Consider the following 26,527-nt stretch of genomic DNA (forward strand, 5'->3'; position numbering starts at 1 on the left):
ACCTAAATCAAATCCCTTATGATTATACAGTGGAAGTAAGAAATAGATTTAAGGGACTAGATCTGATAGAGTACCTGATGAACTATGGACAGAGGTTTGTGACATTGTACAGGAGACAGGGACCAAGACCATCCCCATGGAAAAGAAATGCAAAAAAGCAAAATGGCTGTCTGAGGAGGCCTTACAAATAGCTGTGAAAAGAAGAGAAGCGAAAGGCAAAGGAGAAAAGGAAAGATATAAGCATCTGAATGCAGAGTTCCAAAGAATAGCAAGGAGAGATAAGAAAGCCTTCCTCAGTGATCAATGTAAAGAAATAGAGGAAAACAACAGAATAGGAAAAACAAGAGATCTCTTCAAGAAAATTAGAGATGCCAAGGGAACATTTCATGCAAAGATGGGCTCGATAAAGGACAGAAATGGTATGGACCTAACAGAAGCAGAAGATATTAAGAAGAGGTGGCAAGAATACACAGAAGAACTGTACAAAAAAGATCTTCACGACCAAGATAGTCACGATAACGTGATCACTGACCTAGAGCCAGACATCTTGGAATGTGAAGTTAAGTGGGCCTTAGAAAGCATCACTAGGAACAAAGCTAGTGGAGGTGATGGAATTCCAGTGGAGCTATTTTAAATCTTGAAAGATGATGCTGTGAAAGTGCTGCACTCAATATGCCATCAAATTTGGAAAACTCAGCAGTGGCCACAGGACTGGAAAAAGTCAGTCTTCATTCCAATCCCAAAGAAAGGCAATGCCAAAGAATGCTCAAACTACCGCACAATTGCACTCATCTCCCACGCTAGTAAAGTCATGCTCAAAATTCTCCAAGCCAGACTTCAGCAATATGTGAATCGTGAACTTCCAGATGTTCAAGCAGGTTTTAGAAAAGGCAGAGGAACCAGAGATCAAATCGCCAACATCTGCTGGATCATGGAGAAAGCAAGAGAGTTCCAGAAAAACATCTATTTCTGCTTCATTGACTATGCCAAAGCCTTTGACTGTGTGGATCACAATAACTGTGGAAAATTCTGAAAGAGATGGGAATACCAGACCACCTGACCTGCCCCTTGAGAAACCTGTATGCAGGTCAGGAAGCAACAGTCAGAACTGTACATGGAACAACAGACTGGTTCCAAATAGGAAAAGGAGTACGTCAAGGCTGTATATTGTCACCTTGCTTATTTAACTTATATGCAGAGTACATCATGAGGAATGCTGGGCTGGAAGAAGCACAAGCTGGAATCAAGATTGCCAGGAGAAATATCAATAACCTCAGATATGCAGATGACACTACCCTTATGGCAGAAAGTGAAGCGGAACTCAAAAGCCTCTTGATGAAAGTGAAAGAGGAGAGTGAAAAGGTTGGCTGGAAGCTCAACATTCAGAAAACAAAGATCATGGCATCTGGTCCCATCACTTCATGGGAAATAGATGGAAAAACAGTGGAAACAGTGCCAGACTTTATTTTTTGGGGCTCCAAAATCACTGTGGGTGCTGATTGCAGCCATGAAATTAAAAGATGCTTACTCTTTGGAAGGAAAGTTATGACCAACCTAGATAGTATATTAAAAAGCAGAGACATTACTTTGCCAACAAAGGTCCATCTAGTCAAGGCTATGGTTTTTCCCGTGTTCATGTATGGATGTGAGAGTTGGACTGTGAAGAAAGCTGATCACCGAAGAATTGATGCTTTTGAACTGTGGTGTTGGAGAAGACTCTTGACAGTCCCTTGTATTGCAAGGAGATCCAACCAGTCCATTCTAAAGGAGATCAATCCTGGGTGTTCATTGGAAGGACTGATGCTAAAGCTGAAACTGCAATACTTTGGCCACCTCCTGCGACAAGTTGACTCACTGGAAAAGACTCTGATGCTGGGAAAGTTTGGGGGCGGGAGGAGAGGGGACGACAGAGAATAAGATGGCTGGATGGCATCACTGACTCTGTGGACATGAGTTTGAGTGAACTCCGGGAGTTGGTGATGGACAGGGAGGCCTGGCGTGCTGTGATCCATGGTGTCGCGGAGAGTCGGACACAACTGAGCGACTGAACTGAACTGAACTGAACTGAGACAATTTTTATTAGCTCAAGAGAGAAAATTCCTACTGGAGGGTGGCATTAGGTGACTGATTAGAATGCTAGAGGGTGGGTATTTTACCTAAAGTGGGGCTAGGGAAATAATTGGCCAGTTTAAATCTGGAGGCTCATGTCAACAGTTGCTATGGGGCTCAGTCAGTTCCAGAGATTTTTGTCCTGTGACATGGTATAGGATTCCACACCTGTGACCTCAGTAGAAGATTCCACACCTGTGACCTCGGTACAAGGTATCACACCTGTGACCTTGGTATCAGTTCAGTTCAGTTCAGTCGCTCAGTCGTGTCCGACTCTCCGCGACCCCATGAATCACAGCACGCCAGGCCTCCCTGTCCATCACCAACTCCTGGAGTTCACTCAAACTCATGTCCACAGAGTCGGTGATGCCATCCAGCCATCTCATTCTCCGTCGTCCCCTTCTCCTCCCGCCCCCAACATTTCCCAGCATCAGAGTCTTTTCCAGTGAGTCAACTCGTCGCATGAGGTGGCCAAAGTATTGCAGCTTCAGCTTTAGCATTAGTCCCTCCAATGAACATCCAGGATTGATCTCCTCTAGAATGGACTGATTGGATCTCCTTGCAGTATAAGGGACTCTCAAGAGTCTTCTCCAACACCACAGTTCAAAAGCATCGATTCTTCGGCGATCAGCTGTCTTCACAGTCCAACTCTCACATCCATACATGACCACGGGAAAAACCATTGCCTTGACTAGACGGACCTTGGTTGGCAGGAAGCAACAGTTAGAACTGGACATGGAACAACAGACTGGTTCCAAATAGGAAAAGGTGTACGTCAAGGTTGTGTATTGTCACCTTGCTTATTTAACTTATATGCAGAATACATCAGGAGGAACGCTGGGCTGGAAGAAGCACAAGCTGGAATCAAGATTGCCAGGAGATATATCAATCACCTCAGATATGCATATGACACTACCCTTATGGCAGAAAGTGAAGAGGAACTCAAAAGCCTCTTGATGAAAGTGAAAGAGGAGAGTGAAAAGGTTGGCTTGAAGCTCAACATTCAGAAAACAAAGATCATGGCATCTGGTCCCATCACTTCATGGGAAATAGATGGAAAAACAGTGGAAACAGTGTCAGACTTTGTTTTTTTGGGCTCCAAAATCACTGCAGATGCTGATTGCAGCCATGAAATTAAAAGACGCTTGCTCCTTGGAAGGAAAGTTATGACCAACCTTGATAGTATATTAAAAAGCAGAGACATTACTTTGTCAACCAAGGACCTTGGTATAGGGCTCCAAAATATGAAGATTAGGAAATCACATTCAAAATGAGGGAGCTTTTCAAAGAGTCTATTATGAAGGGAGACAGCCCACTCTCATAATGGAAAGCACTCTTGAAATGTTTTTGTTTAGTCATTAAGTCATGTCTGACTCTTTGTGATTTTGTAGTAGTCCACTAGGCTCTTTGTGTAGCCCACCAAGCTCCTTCTGTCCCTGGGATTTCTCAGACAAGAATATGAGTGGGCTGCCATTTCCTTCTCCAGGGATCTTCCTGACTCAGGGATCAAACCTGCTTCAGGAATCAAATCTTCTTCATTGACTAGTGGATTCTTTATCACTGAGCCACCTGGAAAGTCTATAGGCAGGGCTTGTTTCTAATGTGCCTCACACTCAGAACTTGGCTAGGCACTGTCATTCATTCCTTCAACAACATTTACAATACACACACACACACAGAAATTCAAGCTCAGACACATGAAATGGAATACATAAGACCATTTAATAATTGATGACATGTATAGGGCATCAAGGTGCTGCATTCAATATGTCAGCAAATCTGGAAGACCCAGCGGTGGCCACAGGACTGGTAAAGACAATCCTCATCCAATTTGCAAGACGGGTAGTACTAAAGCATGTGCTAGCCATCAGACAATTGCACTCACCTCTCATGCTAGTAAGGTCATGCTTAAAATCTTGCATGTTAGTTTTCAGCAATATGCAAACCAAGAACTTCCAGATGTCCAAGCTGGGTTTAGAAAAAGTGAGAGGAACCAGAGGTCAAATTGCCAACATTTGTTGGATCACAGAGAAAGCAAGGGAATTGCAGAAAAATATCTACTTCTATTTCATTGACTACACCAAAACCTTTGACTGTGTGGATCATTATAAACTGTGGAAAGCTCTTAAAGAGATGGGAATATTAGGCTATCTTACCTGTCTCCTGAAAAACCTGTATGCCGATCAAGAAGCAACAGTTAGAACCCTGTATGGAACAATCGATTTGTTCAAGATTGAGAAAAGAGTATGACAGGGCTGTCTGCTATCACCCTGTTTGCTTAACCTACATGCCGAGCACATCATGAGGAATGCCAGGCTGGATGAGTTACAAGCTGGACTCAAGATAGGTGGGAGAAATATCAAAACCTCAGATACGCAGATGATACTGCTGGGCAGAAAGTAAAGAGGAACTAAAGAGCCTCTTGATGAGGGTGAAGGAGGACAGTGAAAGAGCCAGCTTAAAACTGAATATTAAAAACAAAAACTAAGATCATGACACCTTGTTACTTCATGGCAAGTAGAAAGGAAATAGGTGGAATTAGTGACAGATTTCCTCTTCTTGGGCTCTAAAATCACTATGGATGGTCACTGAAGCCATGAAATCAGAAGATGTTTGCTTCTTGGCAGGAAAGCTGTGACAAGCCTAGACAGTCTGTTGGAAAGCAGAGACATTACTCTGCTGACAAAGGTCTGTATAGTCAAGGCTATAGTCTTCCCAGTGGTCATGTACGGTTGGGAGAGCTGGACTGTAAAGAAGGCGGAGCACTGAATAACTGATGCCTTCAAATGGTGGTGCTGGAGAAGACTCTTGAAAGTCCCTTGGACAGTAAGATCAAGCCAGTCAATCTTAAGGGAAATCAACACTGAATACTTGTTGGAAGGACTGATGCTGAAGCTGAAACTCCAACATTTTGGTCATCTGATGCAAACAGCTCATTCAAAAAGTCCCTGATGCTGGGAAAGATTGAGGGCAGAAGGAGAAGAGGGTGTCAGAGGATGAGATGACTGGATGGCATCACTGAAACAATGGACATGAACTTGGGCAAACTCCAGGTGATGGCGAGGGACAAAGAGGCCTGGAATGCTGCAGTCTATGGGGTCGCAAAAGTTCAGACACAATTCAGTGACTAAGCAACAACAATAGGTCACATGAAGTTATAAAAACCATTCTGTGCAAATAGTGTACATTGTTAGTAAGATAAACATAAAATGAAAGAAAATAGCCAGATAGTTTGATATGCCACCAAGCATTCTGGTAAACCAATGTTCAGTTCAGTTCAGTTGCTCAGTCATGTCCGACTCTCCGCGACCCCATGAATCACAGCACGCCAGGCCTCCCTGTCCATCACCAACTCCCGGAGTACACTCAAACTCATGTCCACAGAGTCGGTGATGCCATCCAGCCATCTCATTCTCCGTCGTCCCCTTCTCCTCCCGCCCCCAACCTTTCCCAGCATCAGTGTCTTTTCCAGTGAGTCAACTCGTCGCATGAGGTGGCCAAAGTATTGCAGCTTCAGCTTTAGCATCAGTCCCTCCAATGAACATCCAGGATTGATCTCCTCTAGAATGGACTGGTTGGATCTCCTTGCAGTATAAGGGACTCTCAAGAACTTTAATAATGCAACAGATAAATTTAACTGAGATGTACGTTCAGTTCAGTTCAGTCACTCAGTTGTGTCCAACTGTTTGCAACCCCATGGACTGCAGCACGCCAGGCTTTCCTGTCCATCATCAACTCCCGGAGCTTGCTCAAATTCATGTCCATTGAGTTGGTGATGCCATCCAACCATCTCATCCTCTGTCGTCCCCTTCTCCTCCCACCTTCAATCTTTCACAGCATCAGGGTCTTTTCAAATGAGTCAGTTCTTCATATCAGGTGACCAAAGTATTGGAGTTCCAGCTTCAGCATCAGTCCTTCCAATAAACATTCAGGACTGATTTTCTTTAGGATTGACTGGTTGGATCTCTTTGTGGTCCAAGGGACTCTCAAGAGTCTTCTCCAACACCACAGTTCAAAAGCATCAGTTCTTTGGCACTCAGGTTTCTTTATAGTCCAACTCTCACATCCATACATGACTGCTGGGAAAACCCATAGCTTTTACTAGATGGACTTTTGTTAGCAAAGTAATGTCTCTGCTTTTTAATAAGCTGTCTAGGTTGGTCATAGCTTTTCTTCCAAGGAGTAAGCGTCTTTTAATTTCATGGCTGCAATCAGCATCCACAGTGATTTTGGAGCCCCAAAAAATAAAATCTCTCATTGTTTCCATTATTTCCCCATCTATTTGCCATGAAGTGATGGGACCGGATGCCATGATCTTAGTTTTCTGAATGTTGAGCTTTAAGCCAAATTTTTTACTCTCCTCTTTCACTTTCATCAAGAGCTCTTTAGTTCTTCTTCACTTTCTGCCGTAAGAGTGGTGTCATCTGCATATCTGAGGTTATTGATATTTCTCCTGGCAATCTTGATTCCATAATTGATATGTAGCAAAGGTCATAACCTAAACTAAATAATCAATCCATGGATGCCCTTAAACATTGATGTGTGCAGAGGCACAATTTTTACAGAGGGTAATTTGGTAATATGTACAAAATTTTTTGAAATTTGTATCTTCTTTAATCCTGATATTTTATATCTAGGAATTTATACTATTGACTAATCTATACATACAGGGGTGTATGCATATGTGAGAATGGAAGTTAAATAGCTCAGTTTCTTTGGCATATTTTTTTAAATCAAAGCCAATGTTCTTCAGATGGAAATGCAAAGCACAGTTTGTGAAACTTTAGTTGAATCAGAGAGGATGCCTCCCAGAGCATCTGGAGCATCCTCAAAAGAGATTTTTGTTTTCAGAGAGGTTTGAAAGGGAGCCCTGAGTCCTGGAGAAGTTAATGGCCAGCAGAGGGCACAGTGAAAACTGTCAAGGGTTTGGTTGGATTTATAGGTATCTCAGTGTTCTCCTGTTAGAAAGTGAACAGGTGTGAGGATCTGGTGAGATACCATAGACATCAGGTTTTCAGTTGTAAATCAAGACCATACTTCCCCGTATTTCCTGATGTTATGCAGGTCCATGCTGAAACCAGATACTGGAGCAAAGGAGCGTCAAGGAATATTCAGTTTAACTGAATTATTAGAAATAAATAGACCAAAATGCATAAGAAAAGTTAAGAAATATGTGTCACTAAAATCAGAATAGCTGGGGGGGAGAGGAAAATTTCATCAGGAAGTGTACAGGAGTCTTCAGATGTGTCGATAATATCTTACATCTTAAGGCAGATACTTAGGTTAACAAGGATAACAAGGTTAGGTACTTGGCCATTTGTTATACCTCTCTGTGTGTCAGGTTGACTGAAAAAAAATACATACAGCCTAAAAATTGAGGGTTAGACTTATTCAGCAGAAATCATGAGGACTTCAAGCCTGGGAAACAGCATCCCAGAGGGCCTTGAGAGGAACTATTTCCAAAATGGCCGGGGGAGGAATCAAGCTATATAGAACTTTTGCAGTAAGGGGAAGGTATTAAAAGATTATTATTAATTAAGGAAAACTAGATATCTTGCCTTATGTGATTTAACACACTTCTATATATGGGAGGATACAAGTGTTTGGGCTTACTGGAATCATTTCCTTCATAAGCATCTCATCTATTTGGGGCCAACTCCTGCTTTTTGATTGTTCATATCCTGATTCCTCGTTCTCCAGAAGCAGGGGCAGTTGTGGCAGATGGCCGCCTCCTGTGCTTTCCTGCAGCCCTAGCCCCAGCCCCAGCTCTTCGTGCTTACTGGGAAGGCAGGTGATGGCTGTCTGAGAGCTGGTATCACTTCCTGGCCTCAGTAACTTACACTTGAAAGGCTAGAATCTCTGTTGACTATAATGTCCTTATTTACCAATATGGTAAGAACTGTTTCATTTCACACTGGAATATTTCATAATTTTTGAAAAGACCTATTACTCTGCTTATCTGACTTTACTTTCTCCAACAGATGCATCCACAATGAGCATTATTTCTGCTTTCGCCCAGCCTCTACATTCTTTCAGGTATCAGTGAATTAAAATGGATGGCAATGGGAGAATTTAATACAGATGACCATTTTATCTACCAGTACGGGCAAGAATCCCTTAGAAGAAATGGAGTAGCCCTCATAGTCAACAAAAGAGTCCAAAATGCTGTACTTGGGTACAATCTCAAAAACGACAGAATAATCTCAGTTCGTTTCTAAGGGAACCATTGAGCTTCACAGTAATCCAAGTCTATAATCCAACCAATAATTCCAAAGAAGCTTAAGTTGAACAATTCTATGAAGACTTGCAAGACCTTCAAGAACTAACACAAACAAAAGATGCCCTTTTCATCATAGGGGATTGGGATGCAAAAGTAGGAAGTCAAGGGATACCTGGAATAACAGGCAAGTTTAGGCTTGGAGTAATATGAAGCAGGGCAAAGGCTAACAGAGTTTTTCCTAGAGAACACACTGGTCATAGCAAGCACCCTTTTCCAACAGCACAAGCGACATCTCTACACATGGACATCACCAGATGGTCAACACTGATTTCAGATTATTGCATTCTTTGCAGTCAAAGATGGAGAAGCTCTATACAGTCAGCAAAAACAAAACCTGAAGCTGATTGTGACTCAGATCATCAGCTGTTTATTGCAAAATTGAGGCTTATATTGAAGAAAGTAGGGAAAACCACTAGACCGTTCAGGTATGACCTAAATAAAATCCCTTATGATTACACAGTGGAGGTAACAAACAGATTCCAGGCATTAATCTGGTAGACAGAGTGCCTGAAGAACTAGGGACAGAGGTTCATAACCTTGTACAGGAGGCAGTGACCAAAACCACCCCAAAGAAAAAGAAATGCAAGAAGGCAAAGTGGTTGTCTGAAGAGGACTTACAAATAGCTGAGAAAATAAATGAAAGGCAAAGGAGAAAAAGAAAGATATACCCATCTGAATGCAGAGTTCCAGAGAATAAAAAGGAGAGTTAAGAAGGCCTTTTTCAATGAACAATGTGAAGAAATAGAGGAAAATAAGTGAATGGGAAAGACTAGAGATCTCTTCAAGAAAATTGGAGATACCAAGGGAACACTTCATGCAAAGATGGGCTCAATAAAGGACAGAAACAGCAAGGACCTAACAGAAGCAGAAGAGATTAAGAAGTGGTGGCAAGAATATACAGAAGAACTATACAAAAAAGTACTAATGACCTGGATAACCACAATGGTGTGATCATTCACCTACAGCTACACGTTGTGGATTGTTAAGTCAAGTGGGCCTTAGGAAGCATTACTACAAAGTTAGTGGGGGTGATGGAATTCTAGCTGAGGTATTTCAAATCCTAAAAGATGATGCTGGTAAAGTACTGCACTCAATATGCCAGCAAATTTGGAAAACTCAACAATAGCCACAGGACTCAAAAAGTTCAGTTTTCATTCCAAAGCAAAGAAAGGCAATTCCAAAGAATGTTCAAACTACCTCACAGTTGCACTCATTTCACATGCCAGGAAGGTAATGTTCAAAATCCTTCAAGCTGGGCTTCAGCAGTATGTGAACCAAGAACTTCTAGATGTACAAGCTGGACTTATAAAAGGCAGAGGAACCAGAAATCAAATTGCCAGCATCCATTGAATCACAGAAAAAAGCAAGAGAATTCCAGAAAAACATCTATTTTTATTTCATTGACTAGGTTAAAGCCTTTGACTCTGTGGATCACAACAAACTGTGGCAAATTCTTAGAGAAATGAGAGTACCAGACTACCCTACCTGCCTCCTGAGAAACCTATATGCATGTTAAGGAGCAACAGTTAGAACTAAACATGGAACAATGGACTGGTTCCAAAGTGGGAAAGGAGTACATTGAGGCTGTATATTGTCACCATGTTTATTTAATATATATGCAGAGTACAACATGTGAAATGCCAGGCTGGATGAATCACAACCTGGAATCAAGATTTCTGGGAGAAATATCAATAATCTCCTATATACAGATGATACCACTCTAATAGCAGAAAGTGAAGAGGAATTAAAGAGCCTCTTTATGAAGGTGAAAGAGGAGAGTGAAAAAGTTGGCTTAAAGCTCAACTTTCAAAAATGAACATTGTGGCATCTGGCTCCATCACTTCATAGCAAATAGATGAGGAAGCTGTGGAACCAGTGGCAGATTTTACTTTCTTCACTCCAGAATCACTGTGGTTTGTGACTGCAGCCACAAAATTAAAAGGCACTTTCTCCTTGAAAGGAAAGCTATGACAAACCTAGACAGCATATTAAAAAGCAGAGGCATCACTTTGCTGACAAAGGTCTGGATTGTCAAATCTATGGTTTTTTCATTAGTCATGTATAGATGTGAGAATTGAACCATAAAGAAGGCTGAGTGTTGAAAAACTGATGCTTTCAAATTGTGGTGCTGGAGAAGACTCTTGAGAGAACCTTGGCCTGAGCAGATCAAACCAGTCAGTCCTCACAGAAGTCAACTCTGAATATTCTTTGGAAGAACTGATGCTGAAGCTGAAGCTTCAATCCTTTGGCCACCTGATGCAAAGAGGTGACTCACTGGAAAAGACCCTGATGCTGGGAAAGATTGAAGGCAAGAGGAGAAGGGTATAACAGAGGATGAGATGATTAGATGGCATCACTGACTCAATAGACATGAGTTTAAGCAAACTCCAGAAGATCGTGAAGGACAGGGAAGCCTGAAATGCTGCAGCCCATGGGGTCTCAAAGAGCTGGACAAGCCTTAGAGAGTGAACAGCAAAGTACTCTTCTAGGCTAAAGCAATAATCTGTGAAAGAACTGTGACATCTTGGACTCAAGAGATAGATGTAAAAGAATTTAGAGACATTTCTTTTTTGCGTTTTTTTTTTTTTCCATGTAAAATGAAAACAGTGCTTTAAATTAAAGCCAAGCCAAAGTAAGTTAGTAAGAGAGTTAACAGTGAGGTCATGAGCAAATATTAGCATGTGTTGACTGAAAGCAGCAAATGGACTTTTGAAAAATAACATGTTTCAAGTACTATGTGATACCACTCATGTGTGGAATCGAAAATATTCAACAAACTAAAAATTAAAAAAAAAGAAAAGCACAGTCATACAGATATGGAGAGGAAGCAGCTGTGTTACCACAGGGAGAGGCGCAGGAGGAGGGGCAATGCAGCAGTAGGAGATTATCAGGTACACATTATTACATATGGAACAAGCTGTCGGAATAAACATATCTTTATAACACAGGAAATATAGCCAATATCTTATAGTAACTATAAATGGAGTATACCCTTTAAAAATTGTGAATCACTATATCATATACTTGTAACTTATATAATATTCTACATCAATTATACCTCAATAAAAAAAAGTATAGCAGGTTTATCTGTGCAGAGGTAACAGCTCCCACTGTCACCCAGTAACTCTGTTCTGGTATATGAGATTTCAAAATTATCTACTCTCATAGCTTATGGAGCTGTGTGAGTGTGTGTGCATGTGTGCATTCAGGAGTAGGTGGTGTGAAATTAAATATTTCTGAGAAATGAAATATTTTCTGCTATCCCAGTAAACAAGCCATGTCACTGCCATCTGGGATTCTAGCCTTTCAAATGTAAATTTCTGAGCCCAGGTAAAAAAAAAAAAACACCAGCTATTCGGCAGCCAGCAACCACTTCCTCCGTGGTAAGCACTGAGGAGCTGGGGAGATGTGAGACGCACAAGAGGAAGTCATCTGCCACACCTGACACCCCTTACAGTGAAAGAGGAATTAGGATGTGAAGAATCAAAAAGCAGGATTTGGCTTCAGATAGCCAAGATGCCTATGAAAGAAATGATTTCAGTAAGCCCAGACATTTGCATCTTCCCGTACATAGAAGAACGCTAAATCTCTTAATGCAAGAAATCCAGTTGTGGTGTTAGAGAAGATTCTTGAGCATCCCTGGGTCTATGAGCAGAGCAATCCTCAAGGAAATCAACCCTGAATATTCTTTGGAAGAACTGATGCTGAAGCTGAAGCTTCAATGCTTTGAAAGAGATAACTCGTTGGAAAAGATCTTGATGCTGGGAAAGATTGAGGGCGAGAGGAAAAGGGTATAACAGAGGATGAGATGTTTCCCTGCTGTTGCTGCTGCTGCGTCACTTCAGTCGTGTCCGACTCTGTGTGACCCCATAGACAGAAGCCCACCAGGCTCCCTCCTCCCTGGGATTCTCCAGGCAAGAACACAGGAGTGGGTTGCCATTTCCTTCTCCAATGTGTGAAAGTGAAAAGTGAAAGTGAAGTCGCTCAGTCGTGTCCGACCCTTAGCGACCCCACGGACTGCAGCCTACCAGGCTCCTCCATCCATGGGATTTTCTAGGCAAGAGTACTGGAGTAGCTTGCCATTGCCTTCTCCAATGTTTCCCTAACTAACAGTAATCTTTTAATATTCAGATTACCTGCCCCTTGCTGCAAATTTGTATATAGCCTGGCTCTGACCTTGGCGAGGCAGCAGGGAGTGGTGGCACAAAGCAAGATTTTAATTCCCTGCCCAGGAATTGAACCTGAGTAGCCTGGATGAAAACCAAGAATCCTAGCCACCAGAACAGCAAGGGCTAGAGGCTCGAAGCTGTTTTTCCCTGGACCTTTGTCCCCAGTGAAAAATGCATTTATCACAGGGGCAGAAACTGTAAATGCAGGTACTGAGTTTATTATTAGAGACACAGCACAGCAACAAATGGAAAACACGTAGAGAGACAGCTTGTTTAGTTGAGATAGCAGCAAGGCAGAGATGCATACCCAGAGAGAAAGTGTGTGGGCACCCCCTCTAGTGAGGAGGAGCACAGAAACAAGGCTGGTAAGTCATTTACGTAGGTCAGTTCTTCCAGATGTTTGTCTTCCTTCAGGCCAGTTATCTGGTTTCTTTTTCCACTCCTGACCCACCCTGGGACTCTTGCCTGGGGTGGGCATGCATCCCTCAGCCAAGATGGATCTTGAAGTAAAGGCTTCTGAGAGGAGCAAGACTCCACATGGCCTGGAGTTACCCTTGACTTTCGACTCCGAGGAGCCTCTCTGCGCATGTGTCGAGCCTCCCTTGTCCTTTACTCAGACGGGGCTTTTGCCTCTCTGTGTCCTTGCCATGATTATACCCTTGACGTGTTTACAAGAGACAAAGTGGCTACTCATCCTGCTTCTGTTGTCACTTCCATTTCTGAGAGCAAACAGGAGACTGGTTGTAAATTCCTCAACTGGAGCCCATCCATGCCTTACCTCAGGAAATGCAAAGTGGAGACTGACTGATTGTAAATGTCCAACCTAGAGTCTATTTTCGACCTCACTGGTACAGAGACAAATCCTTTCAGCCTTTCCTTACCCAATAACACCTTGGCTCCATGTCCTTGTTCACAGACAAGGGAGAGAAACACTGTAGGAAATACAGCAGCGGCCATGCTCCAGCCAGAAGGGAAAAAAAGTGGGCAAGAGTCCTGATCCTCACAGAGGCGGGATTCCGTCCTTCCAAGGGACACTCACATAGTTCTTGAGGAGCACAGCACCCAAATACATTCTCAAGAATCAGAAGTCCCAGGGCAGAACGGTAGATTGATCTGGACAATAGCGAAGTGCAGGAGGCAGCAGTGTGCCGCTTCCAGGCACAGTCATGAAGGCTCCCTGTGTGTTGTAGTCAGGAGGAGGACGTGAGATTCCTTCACGTGAGTATGGCCCTCTTATTGAGTGCCAGGTGGTGGAGGGTGATGGAAACACGGCCATGGCCCACAGGATACCTAATGACATTGTTGGGAGATCCCAGGTAATCACATGCATTGTTGTAACCTGTGTCCATTTCTCCTACCACATATCCTACCAACATACTGAGTTTAATGTCGTAGTGAAAGGAAGTAAAATACGACCCAGACACAAATAGGGACTTCTGCTAAAATTATTATGAGATTAAGATTAACATATTTCTTACTTTTCTGTACTGACTCTAGGGACGAATGAAGAGGAGTTAAATAGTATGCCTGAATGAGACTAAATTAGGAGAAAAGCTAATTTATACTAATTTTTATTAAGTAATGAAATCTAGACATGTTATTTATGCTCAGTCACAAATAAAATGCTTTCAGTTCCTCTATGATTGAATGATGATTGTTTCTATAAACTCATTTAATCTTGATCTGACATCATTTATTACAATAAACATTTGAAATTTAATTTACAGAATTTAATAGGATCATGACCCCACACAATATTTTATGGCCAAGACTCATGTTTATTGGGGAAAGATTTTCACAGTGTAAAAAACCAATAGGATGAACCTCTCCTATTTTTGTCCTCAAGAAATCAGAATTTCAATCATGGATGTTAGGACCCTTTTGTGACAGCATTTTTTGTAGCAAAATGAGGTTTTTTAAAAGCTTGTTATTTGGAAAGCAAAGCTGGATTATTTCCAGCATCAAAATGTGATTGCAAATAAGTTACACCCCCAAAACTAAGACAAATTGGCTGGAAGTGGAAGAACACATCTACATTCAAGTCTATCTCATGAGGATGAACAATCATAGGGCTAACTATAGAAATTCCATCAGTTGAAAGAAGACATAGGCTTACCTGACTGAAGGGCCAAGGTGGAAAGGGTTATATGCCAAATGGAAGGGATGAGGCAGAGATGTATCTCCCATAGGTAGGATAATATACACAGTTCTGACAGATAGATGACCGGTTGGGATACTAACATCTCTTCCAGCCTCCTCCTAACGTGCTTTCCTCTTTTCTGCTACAGAAACTGAGAAGCTGATAATCACATGTTCCAGACTTCTCTGCACTAACATGATACGATACATTCATGTGAGACCTGAATTTAGAATTGAGTTCTAAGAGAAAAACAGAACAGCAGCATGTGAGACATCCATATTACTAATGTTGCCTAATTGGCATGTTAAGTGCCCAGGAACCAATTTCTCTGGTGGAAGTTGTTTGATCCTCAGTTAGAGATGGAATGGTGTGTGGTTCTGGAGCCAGCAAAGGATACACTGGCTTCCTGACTTATCAAATTTCTAATTATGGCACAAGTATAGATCTTTTAGTCAGTCTTGTTCCAAAAGTCATTGCTATAGACCTATCCTAGAACCTGCTCCTTTAAACCATTGCAAACACATGCATGCACTTAAATCCCTTTCTATTTGGGTCTAACGGGATCCTTACTGATGATATCTGATAGTTTACTCACTGATAGCTCCCCCGTTGATAGTAATTTATCACAATTATTCTAGTTAGTCTTTCTGGTACCTAGAATTCTAAATCAGTACTTTCTAGAACAGAAACATATGTTGATAGATTGCTTTTCCCTGTCCCATAACTTTAGGCTTCAGAAGTAGCTTTTTTCTGTTTTCTTTCTTTCTTTCTTTTTCTGAAGAGCATTCTGAGGAAGCAAACACATAGACAATGAAAAGTCATTTTCTTAACTTTTGGGTTCTCAAACAGACTTTCAAATATTTGGTTAAGAGAATAGTCTTGAAAGTCAAACTACTATTGGTTATAAGAACTAGGTTTATAAAAGAGAATAAGTTTTATTTTGAATGCTTAAAAAAGTGGTCTAGTATAGAAGGAATAAGAACTGAGCTTGGAAAAGATGCGGCATTTATACAGCATAAGAGTCAGAAAAAGAAAAGGTGTATTGTCATGTTTTTTTCTTCGTTGAGTAAGGTAAGAGTTCCAGTCAGCAATAAGGGAAAATTAGAGGCAAGTTAATGAGAATTTTGATGCTGCTGGGATATCCAAGAATAGACTCAGGCCTTCACCTCAAATTTCAGGTGCTGTATTTGTGATGGGAACTTAAGATATATTTTAGGGCCAATATGAGAGCAGAGGATATATCCTTGGGATTTGTTCGTCAGAGCATAGCCTGGGAGACTCAAGCCTCATCCTGCCTTGCTCTTGAATAGTGGAGTGGCAGTGTCCAGGGAAGGGTTTGGGTATAGTCATCCCAGTATATAAATAGCTTCCAGGAAGACTCATTACCTTAAACTCTGCCACCCACTCTGCCATCATGAAGGGAAGATACGGGATCAAAGAACATTTTATAATATGAATATCTCTTAGAGTGCCCAGAACTACTGGAAAATGTGAGTAGTGGAGAAGAAACCATATCTGAAATGTATGGCACCAGAAGCTAATCTGTGGGAAATTCTTCTAAACAGCAATGTGTAAAACTGTAAACCAAAAGTTTGATTCTCACTGCCATCTTATTAACACAGACATACCCTCCTCTTGGAAACATACTCAGCTTTCTTTTTTAAAGTGAGAATGACACAAAATAGAATTTACCAGAATTTCTTAATAAGGCACAGCTTGTATTATGCTTTCAAGAGAACATATGTTTGCATGTGAAGCCACATGTTTTATTAACCACTTTAAAGGAAACACTGAATTATCTTTTTATTCTACTTATTAAAAAGTAATCTAAAATTGTTTTCACTTAGGTAATGGAAGAACATGCAAAAAAAATGGGACAAAAGTACTACTAAGCTAAAGACAGTAAATTAAGTAAGAGTATTTTTCTAGATTTTGCAATGTTTGTGGTATCGTAGCTTTTCCAAATTTGAAAGTTGTTGTGATTTCTTTTCTCATTCTAAGTAAAAATTCACATTTGTTCCTAATTTTGTATGTTTTTTTTTTTCTTTAAAAAGCCCCCATCCCCTAATTCTGTAAAGTATAGGCTACATAAGACCAGAGTACATCCATAACTTTCAGCCTAGACTTCCTGAGCCATGCAAAGGTATTGCAAGAAGTTCTGAGAGGCAGTGTCCCAAAGAGGTCTGTGCTTGGGATAAGGAAGGAGAAACATATGTGGTGTTTTTGGCCCGAGGTCAAGACAGGAGTATGGATCTGACAAGAGAAGCTTACTGGGGCCCACAAGGAGAGAGGCTGGCTCACAGAGCAGAAGTTCCCTCCTTAAAGACAGGAAGATAGCTCATCCTCCCCAACCCCCATCTTGTCTTCCCAACCCCCATCTTGTCCTAAAGAGAAGGACAAAAATGAAAGGAGGTATAAAATCTTGAATTGCCATAAAATCAGACTATCTGAGCTACCTTGAATTGATAAGATTAAGTTTTCAACCATTAGTGGAAATGCAGTCTTAACAGCTAAATTAAGTTCAGTTATAGGAAAACAAAATATGCATTTGAATTCTGGACTCAATGACTTGAATAATTTGTTCAGTTCAGTTCCATTCAGTTCAGTCGCTCAGTCGTGTCCGACTCTTTGTGACCCCATGAATCACAGCACGCCAGGCCTCCCTGTCCATCACCAACTCCCGGAGTTCACTCAAACTCATGTCCATCGAGTCAGTGATGCCACCCAGCCATCTCATTCTCTGTTGTCCCCTTCTCCTCCCGCCCCCAATCCCTCCCAGCATCAGAGTCTTTTCCAGTGAGTCAACTGTTCGCATGAGGTGGCCAAAGTATTGGAATTTCAGCTTTAGCATCAGTCCTTCCAATGAACACCCAGGATTGATCTCCTTTAGAATGGATGGTTGGATCTCCTTGCAGTCCAAGGGACTCTCAAGAGTCTTCTCCAGCACCACAGTTCAAAAGCATCAATTCTAGACTCTGCAAATACTTTGGCTTCATTTCACAACCATCAAGGCAGGATACAGGGATAAAGATTGCATGCTATTGTCCCTTGCAGTGAGATATCACCAAGAGCTGTGCCAGGCATTTCAGTAGGCCAGGAACCTGTCCTCTTTATTGCAGGGTTACTCACTCATTCAGGAAACATTTGCCGGGAGCCTCCTATGAGCCAGGGGCTGAAAATACAGCAGTGACACAGCCAAGTTTCTGCTCTAATGAAGCTTTCACTCCAGCATAGGAAAGAGAGACAATAACCAAGTAAACAAAAACCTCACAGTTTAGGCAGTGAAACATGCAATGCAGAAAAATAAGGCAGAGATGAAAGAGACAGTAAGATGATAGGGAGAGGATGTTATTTCACACGGGGGAGTCAGGAAAGTTCTTTCTGAGAAGATGAAAATCGTCGTTATATAAAGCAATGAAAAAGTCAGCCATTTGAGACCTGCTGGGAGAACTTCCGAAACAGGTAGAAAAGCAAGTGCAAAGCCTAAGATAAGAGCCTGGCCCACTGTCTGAGGAATGGGAAGGAAACTAGTGAGGGTGGGAAAGAATGGAAATGGACTTGTAGACATGACCAGAAGCCGGTCTTTGGGGGCCTGGCAAGGACCTTGGATTTTACTCTGTGAAATGAGAAGACACTGGAAGGTTTGGAGCAGAGGAGCAGTTTAGACTTTGTTTTTAGATTAATTCCTCAAGAAGTTCTGTGAAAAGCTGAGACGAAGGCAAGGGTGAAAGCAAGGAGACCAGTCAAGAGATTACTGCATAATCTAACAAATGACAGTGGCTTGAACCACCACGTAGGGGTAAGGAGAAATGGTCTTATTCTGGATATATTTTGAATAAAGCACCAACTGAATTTACCAATAGCTTGGATATATGCGTGGGAGAAAGAGTTAATGATAACTTCAAATTCGTTTTTTAATCCTGAGCAACCCTTAAAATCCTGTACACTGTTATAAACCTCCATTCATAGTCCCTCAGGCACTCTATCAGATCTAACCCCTTGAATCTATATGTCACATCCAATGAATAATTATAAGGGATTTGATTTAAGTCATACCTGAATGGCCTAGTGGTTTCCTCTACTTTCTTCAACTAAAGGCTGAATTTTGCAATGAGGAGTTCATAATGTGAGTCACAGTCAGATCCTGGTCTTGTTTTTGCTGACTGTATAGAGCTTCTCCAACTTCAGCGACAAAGAATATAACCAATCTGATTTCAGTGTTAACCATCTGGTGAAGTCCATGTGTAGAGTTGTCTCTTGTGTTGTTGGAAGGAGATGTTTGCTATGACCAGTGCATTCTCTTGGCAAAACACAGTTAGCTTTTCCCTGCTTCATTTTGTACTCCAAAGCCAAACTTGCCTGTTATTCCAGGTATCTCTTGATTTCTGACTTTTGCATTCTAGTCCCCTATGAGGAAAAGGACATCTTTTTTTGGTATTAGTTCTAGAAGGTCTTGTAGGTCTTCACAGAACCATTCAACTTTTGCTTCTTCGGTATTAGTGATTGGGGCATAAAATTGGATTACTTTGATATGGAATGGTTTGCCTTGAAAATGACCAAGATCATTCTGTCATTTTTGAGATTGCACCCAAGTATTGCATTTGACTATAAGGGCTACTCCATTTCTTCTCAGGGATTCTTGCCCACAGTAATAGATATAATTGTCATCTGAATCAAATTCACCCATTCCTATGGATAAAAAAGACCTTAATGATCTGGATAATCAAAATGGTGTGATCAGTCATCTAGTGCCAGACATCTTGGAGTGTGAAGTCAAGTGGGCCTTAGGAGGCATCACTACAAAGTTAGTGGAGGTGATGGAATTCCAGCTGAGTTATTTCAAAATCTAAAAGATAATGTTGTTAAAGTGCTGCACTCAGTATGCCAGCAATTTTGGAAAACACAGCTGTGATCACAGATCTGGAAAAAGTCAGCTTTCATTCCAATCCCAGAGAGGGGCAATTGCAAAGAATGTTCAAACTACCGTACAGTTGCACTCATTTCACATGCTAGCCAAGTCATGCTCAAAATCCTTCAAGCTAGGCCTCAACAGTATGTGAACTGAGAACTTCTAGATGTACAAGCTGAATTTAGAAAAGGCAGAGAAACAAATTGCCACCATCCATTGGATCATAGAAAAAGCAAGAGAATTCCAGAAAAAATCTACTTCTGCTTCATTGACTATGTTAAAGCCTTTGACTACGTAGATCACAACAAGCTGTGGAAAATTCTTTAAGAGATGTGAATATCAGACCGCCTTACCTGCCTCCTTAGAAACCTGTATGCAGTACAAGAAGCAACAGTTAGAACCAGACGTGAAACAGCCAACTGGTTCAAAATTGGGAAAGTAGTATGTCAAGGCTGTATATTTTCACCCTGCTTATTTAACTTATATACAGAGTGTATCATGCAAAATGCCAGTCTGGATGAAACACTAGCTGGAATCACAACTGCTGGGAAAAATATCAATAACCTCAGATATGCAAGTGACACCAACCTTATGGCAGAAAGCAAAGAGGAACTAAAGAACATCTTGATGAAAGTGAAAGAGGAGAGTGAAAAAACTGACTTAAAACTCAACATTCAGAAAACTAAGATCATGGCATCCAGTCCCATACAACCATCCAACTTCATAGAAAATAGGGGGGAAACAATGGAAACAGTTGGAGAAGGGAATGACAACCCACTCGAGTATTATTGCCTAGAGAATTCCATGGACAGAGGAGCCTGGAAGGCTACAGTCCATGGGGTCATAAAGAGTTGGACATGACTGAGTTTCACTTCATTTCAATGGAAACAGTTGCAGATTTTATTTTCTTGGGCTCCAGAATCACTGTAGATATTGATTGCAGCCATGAAATTAAAGACACTTGTTCCTTGGAAGAATAACAAACCTAGATAGTGTATTAAAAAGCAAAGACATTACCTTGTGTATAGTCAAAGCTATGATTTTTTTCTAGTAGTCATATATGGATGTGAGTGTTGAACCATAAAGAAGGCTGAGCACCAAAGAACTGATGCTTTTGAACTGTGGTTTTGGAAAAGCTCTTGAGAGTCCCTTGGACTGCAAGAAAATCAAACCAGTCAATCCTAAAGGAAATCAATCCTGAATATTCATTGAAGGGATAGATGCTGAAGATGAAGCTCCAGTATTTTGGCCACCTGCTGCGAAGAGCCAACTCATTGGAAAAGACCCTAAGGCTGGGAAAGATTGAAGGCAGGAGGAGAAGGGATCAACAGAGGACAAGATGGTTGGATGGTATCACCAACTCAATGCACATAAGTTTGAGCAAACTCTGGGAGACTGTGAAAGACAGGGAAGCTTTGCATGCTGCAGTCCCTGGGGTCCCAAAGAGTCAGACAAGACTGAATGACTGAACAAGCACTTATTTGTCTTTAGTTTCATTTGAATTAATTTTGTTAGATTGTATTGTGACAGCTGCCTTATCAACATGCAATAAAAAACTTATCAAAATTGATGAATTTTTGTAGCCATTTTAATATTGAAATTGGAAGAAAAAAGTAAAATTTTAGGCATATTATGCTTTATTATTTCCAAAAAGTTTAAATCACAATTGAAACCAACAAGAAAAAAAGATTTGTCAGTGCATGGAGATGGTGCTGTGACTGACTGAACGTGTCAAAAGTGGTTTGTAAAGTTTTGTGCTGGGGATTTCTCACTGGATGATGCTCCATGGGTAGGTAGAACAGTTGAAGTTGATAGTGATCAAGTCAAGACATTAACCGAGAACAATCAATGTTATACAATGAGGGAGATAGCCTACATACTCAAAATATTCAAATCAAAGGTTGAAAATTACTTATACCAGCTTGATTTCCTTAATCACTTTGATGTTTGGGTTCCACATAAGCAAAAAAAAAAAAAAACTTTGAGTGTATTTTTGCTTGCAATTCTCTACTTAAATGCAGCAAAAACATCCTGAGTTACAAAGACATCCTGTTTTAAAACAAATTGTGATGGGCAATGAAAAGTGGATACTGTATGGTTCAGTTCAGTTCAGTTCAGTCACTCAGTTGTGTCCTGCTCTTTGCGACCCCATAGACTGCAGCATGCCAGGCCTCCCTGTCCATCACCAACTCCTGTAGTTCACGCAAACTCATGTCCATCAAGTTGGTGATGCCATCTAACTATCTCATCCTCTGTTGCCCCTTCTCCTCCTGCCTTCAATCTTTCCCAGCATCAGGGTCTTTTTCAATGAGTCAGTTCTTCACAGCAGGTGGCCGAAGTATTGGAGTTTCAGCTTCAACATCAGTCCTTCCAATGAATATTCAGGACTGATTTCTTTTAAGATGGACTGGTTGGATCTCCTTGCAGTCCAAGGGACTCTCAAGAGTCTTCTCCAACACCACAGCTCAAAAGCATCAATTCTTTGGCACTCAGCTTTCTTTATAGTCCAACTCTCACATCCATACATGACTACTGGAAAAATCGTAGTTTTGACTAGATGGACCTTTGTTGGCAAAGTAATGTCTCTGCTTTTTAATATGCTATCTAGGTTGCTCATAAATTTTCCTCCAAGGAGCAAGAATATTTTAATTTCTTGACTGCAATTACCATCTGCAGTGATTTTGGAGCCCCCCAAAATAAAGTCTGTCATTTTTCCACTGTTTCCCCATCTATTTGCCAAGTAGTGATGGAACCAGATGCCATGATCTTAGTTTTCTGAATGTTGAGTTTTAAGCCAACTTTTTCACTCTCACTTTCATCAAGAGGCTCTTTAGTTCTTCTTCACTTTCTGCCATAAGGTTGGTGTCATCTGAATATCTGAGGTTATTGATAACTCTCCTGGCAATCTTGACTCCAGCTTGTGCTTCATCCAGCCCAGAAATGGTATGGACCTAACAGAAGCAGAAGATATTAAGGAGAGGTGGCAAGAATACACAGAAGAATTGTACAAAAAAGATCTTCATAACCCAGATAATCACGATAGTGTGATTGCTCACCTAGAGCCAGATATCCTGGAATGTGAAGTCAAGTGAGCCTTAAGAAGCATCACGATGAACAAAGCTAGTGGAGGTGATGGAATTCCAGTTGAGCTATTTCACATCCTGAAAGACGATGCTGTGAAAGTACTACACTCAATATGCCAGCAAATTTGGAAAACTCAGCAGTGGCCACAGGACTGGAAAAGGTCAGTTTTCACTCCAATCCCAAAGAAAGGCAATGCCAGAGAATGCTCAGACTACTGTACAATTGCACTCATCTCACATGCTAGTAAAGTAATGCTCAAAATTCTCCACACCAGGCTTCAACAGCACATGAACTATGAACTTCCAGATGTTCAAGCTGGATTTAGAAAAGGCAGAGGAACCAGAGATCAAATTGCCAACATCTGCTGGATCATCAAAAAAGCAAGAGAGTTCCAGAAAAACATCTTCTTCTGTTTTACTGACGATGCCAAAGCCTTTGACTGTATGGACCACAACAAACTCTGGAAAATTCTTAAAGAGATGGGAATACCAGACCACTTGACCTGCCTCTTGAGAAATCTGTATGCAGGTCAGGAAACAACAGTTAGAACTGAATATGGAACAACAGACTGGTTCCAGATAGGAAAGGAGTACATCAAGGCTGTATGTTGTCACCCTGCTTATTTAACTTATATGCAGAGTACATCATGAGGAATGATGGGCTGGATGAAGCACAAGCTGGAATCATATTTGCCGGGGTATTGTACAATAATGTAGAATGGAAGAGAGCATTGGGCAAGCAAGATAATACTGCTACCAATCACAGCAAAGTCAGGTCTTTAGCCAAAGAAGGTGTTGTTGTGTATATGGTGGGATTAGACGGAAATCCTCTATTATGAATAACTCCTTCTGCAAAACCAAACAATTAATTCAAACATGTACTGGTTTGACCAACTGAAGGCAGCACTCCATGAAAAGCATCTGGAATTAGTCAACAGAAAATGTATAATCTCCTATTAGGACAATGCAAGATTGCATACTTCTTTGATGACCAGGCAAAAGCTGTTACAGCCTGGGTGGGAAGTTCTGATTAACTCACTGAAATCACCTTCAAATATCCACTTATTTTGGTCTTTACAAAATTCTCTTAATGGAAGAAATTTCAGTTCCTTGGAAGACTGTAAAAGGTACCTGAAACAGTTCTTTGTCCGAAAATATTAGAAGTTTTGGGAAGATGGAATTTTTTAATTGCCTGAAAAATGGCAGAAGGTAGTGGAACAAAACTATGAATGCCTACATGTGTGCTAAGTTGCTTCAGTCGTGTCCGACTCTTTGAGACCCCATGGACTGTAGCCCACGAGTCTCCTCTATGAATGGAATTCTCCAGGCAAGAATACTGGAGTGGGTTGCCATCCCCTCCTTCAGGGGATCTTCCTGACCCAGGGATCAAACTTGTGTCTCCTGTAGCTCCTGCATTGCAGGCGAATTCTTTACTGCTGAGCTACCAGGGAAGCCCAAGCAATGAATACACTGTCCTATGAAGTTCTTGATGAAAAATGCGTATTTTATTTTTACTTAACAGACCAAAGGAACTTTTTGGCCAACCCGATATATGATTTTAGTGAAGGGTGATACATGCAATCAAGCACAGAGTTTCACAGAGAGTCTCTGCCCTCTCATGAAAGTTACTGCTAGTCTTGAGGAGCAGAAGTCACCCTTAATGATTTTAGTACTTTTCTATACATGAGAAGATGCAAGAATTTGGGTTTATAAAATATTCTCCTGAAAATATGTAACTGTCTGAAGGTCCGTTCTGCCAGTTTTTTCCCAGAGCACAGAGTGCCTCATTCCTGTTCTCCATCTTAAACTTTCAGGGTATGCTGAAAATCAGCAAATCAAGTCGTCTTGTGACTAGTGACCTAATCCTTGTAGAGGCAAATGGCAAAGGCCAATTTTTAGTTGTCAATTCTCATCTCCCCTCAGGGAGAGGACACTTTTATAAAGCCAGAAGAGGGGACGAGCAGAGGCAACCAGGTCAGAATTTGCATCCATCAGTGGGCACATTCTCCCCACTGGTTCTCAGAACTTATACGCTGTCTAGTGGGGTCCACTTCACACACAAACATTCAGGTTAAGCAGTGTCAGAGAAACCAATATGAGAAGCTAAGAGAAAATAAGAAATCATAGAGAATTAACTTTCAGTAAAATCAAAGTGTTTTCTTGCTGCTGTTTAGCGGAAGTAACTTGCCTCCAAGTTTACAGCAAGTGAATTTCAAGACAACAGATATCCTTGAAGACAATGTCCTGATTCAGAAGATTACACACACCAAGTTGGACCAAATGGATATTTACTGGAGATGAGTGCCCAGCTCTGAGGGCAAAAGAGCATTAATCAGAAGACCAACAAGGCAAGACACATTGTATATTAATTCTGTTCTAATAGGCTTTATTTTACTTTTTAAATTTATCATTTTAATTGGAGGATAATTACCTTACAATATTGTAGTGGTTTTTGCCACGCACCAATATGAATCGGCCACAGGTATACATGAGTCCCCTCCATCCTGAATCCCCCTCACACCTCCCTCCCCACCCCATCCCTCTAGATTATCATCTGGTCATCAACCCCCCACTGGTTGTCTGTTTTACATTTGGTAATGTACATGTTTCAATACTATTCTGTCAAACCATTCTCCCTCTCCTTGTCCCACTGGGCCCAAAAGTCTGTTCTTTGTGTCTGTGTCTCCTTTCTGCCCTGTACATAGGATCATTGGCACCATCTTCTAGATTCTGTATATATGGGTTAATAGACAGTATTTGTCTTTCACTTTCTGACTTGCTTCACTTGTATAATAGGCTTTAGGTTTATCTACCTCATGGAATGACTCAAATGCATTCCTTGTTGTAGCTGAGTAGTATTCCACTGTGTATATGTACCACAACTTCCTTATCCATTCATCTGCCAGTGGGCATCTAGGTTGCTTCCATGTTCTACTGTTGGAGGCAGCGCTGCAATGAACATTGCGGTGCATGCGTCTCTTTCAGTTCTGTTTCCTCGGGATGTACGCCCAGCAGTGGGATTGCTGGTTGAACAGTAGTTTGTTTACGAAATCTCCACACTGTTCCCCATAGTGGCTGTACTAGTTTGCATTCTCACCAACAGTGTAAGAGTGTTCCTTTTTCTCCATACCCTCCCCAGCATTTATTGTTTGTAGACATTTTGTTGATGGCCATTCTGCCTCAGCGTGGTTTTGATTTGTATTCTCTAATAATGACTGACGTTGAGCATCTTTTCACGTGTTTATTAGCCTTCTGGATGTCTTCCTTGGAGAAACGTTTGTTTAGGTCTTTTGCCCACATTTTGGGTTGTTCGTTTTTCTGATATTGAGCTGCATGAGCCGTTTGTATATTTTGGAGATTAATTCTTTGTCAGTTCTTTCACTTGCTATTATTTTCTCCCATTCTGAGGGCTGTCTTTTCAACTTGTTTATAGTTTCCTTCTTTGTGCAAAAACTTGTAAGTTTAATTAGGTCCCATTTGTTTTTTGTTGGTTTTATTTCCAATTTCTCCCCATGTCTACTTGGATCAAGTGACCTCACCAGAAGGGACCTTGAGGACTTTGGTTAGGCAGGCATTGTCTCACTGGACGCTTTGGTGACCATGGAAGCAGAAGCTCTTAACAGAAGAAAAGGTTTGTTAGTCAGATAAAGGCAGCTACTGTAGGCTGTTACATTCCACCTCATGGCTGCCCAGGACTTTATTCCCACACTCACAATACAGAATTCCCAGTGTAACAACTGTCTCATGTGAAATCACGTACACATTCACCACTATCCTCTGAAAGGGACATCACCCCAAATCACATACAGATCCTCCTCCTCCTCTAAAACCAAGACC

This window comes from Moschus berezovskii, chromosome 11 (assembly GCF_049115385.1).
Source record: "Moschus berezovskii isolate FMDL1 chromosome 11, NW_MosBer_1.0, whole genome shotgun sequence".
Taxonomy (NCBI): domain Eukaryota; kingdom Metazoa; phylum Chordata; class Mammalia; order Artiodactyla; family Moschidae; genus Moschus; species Moschus berezovskii.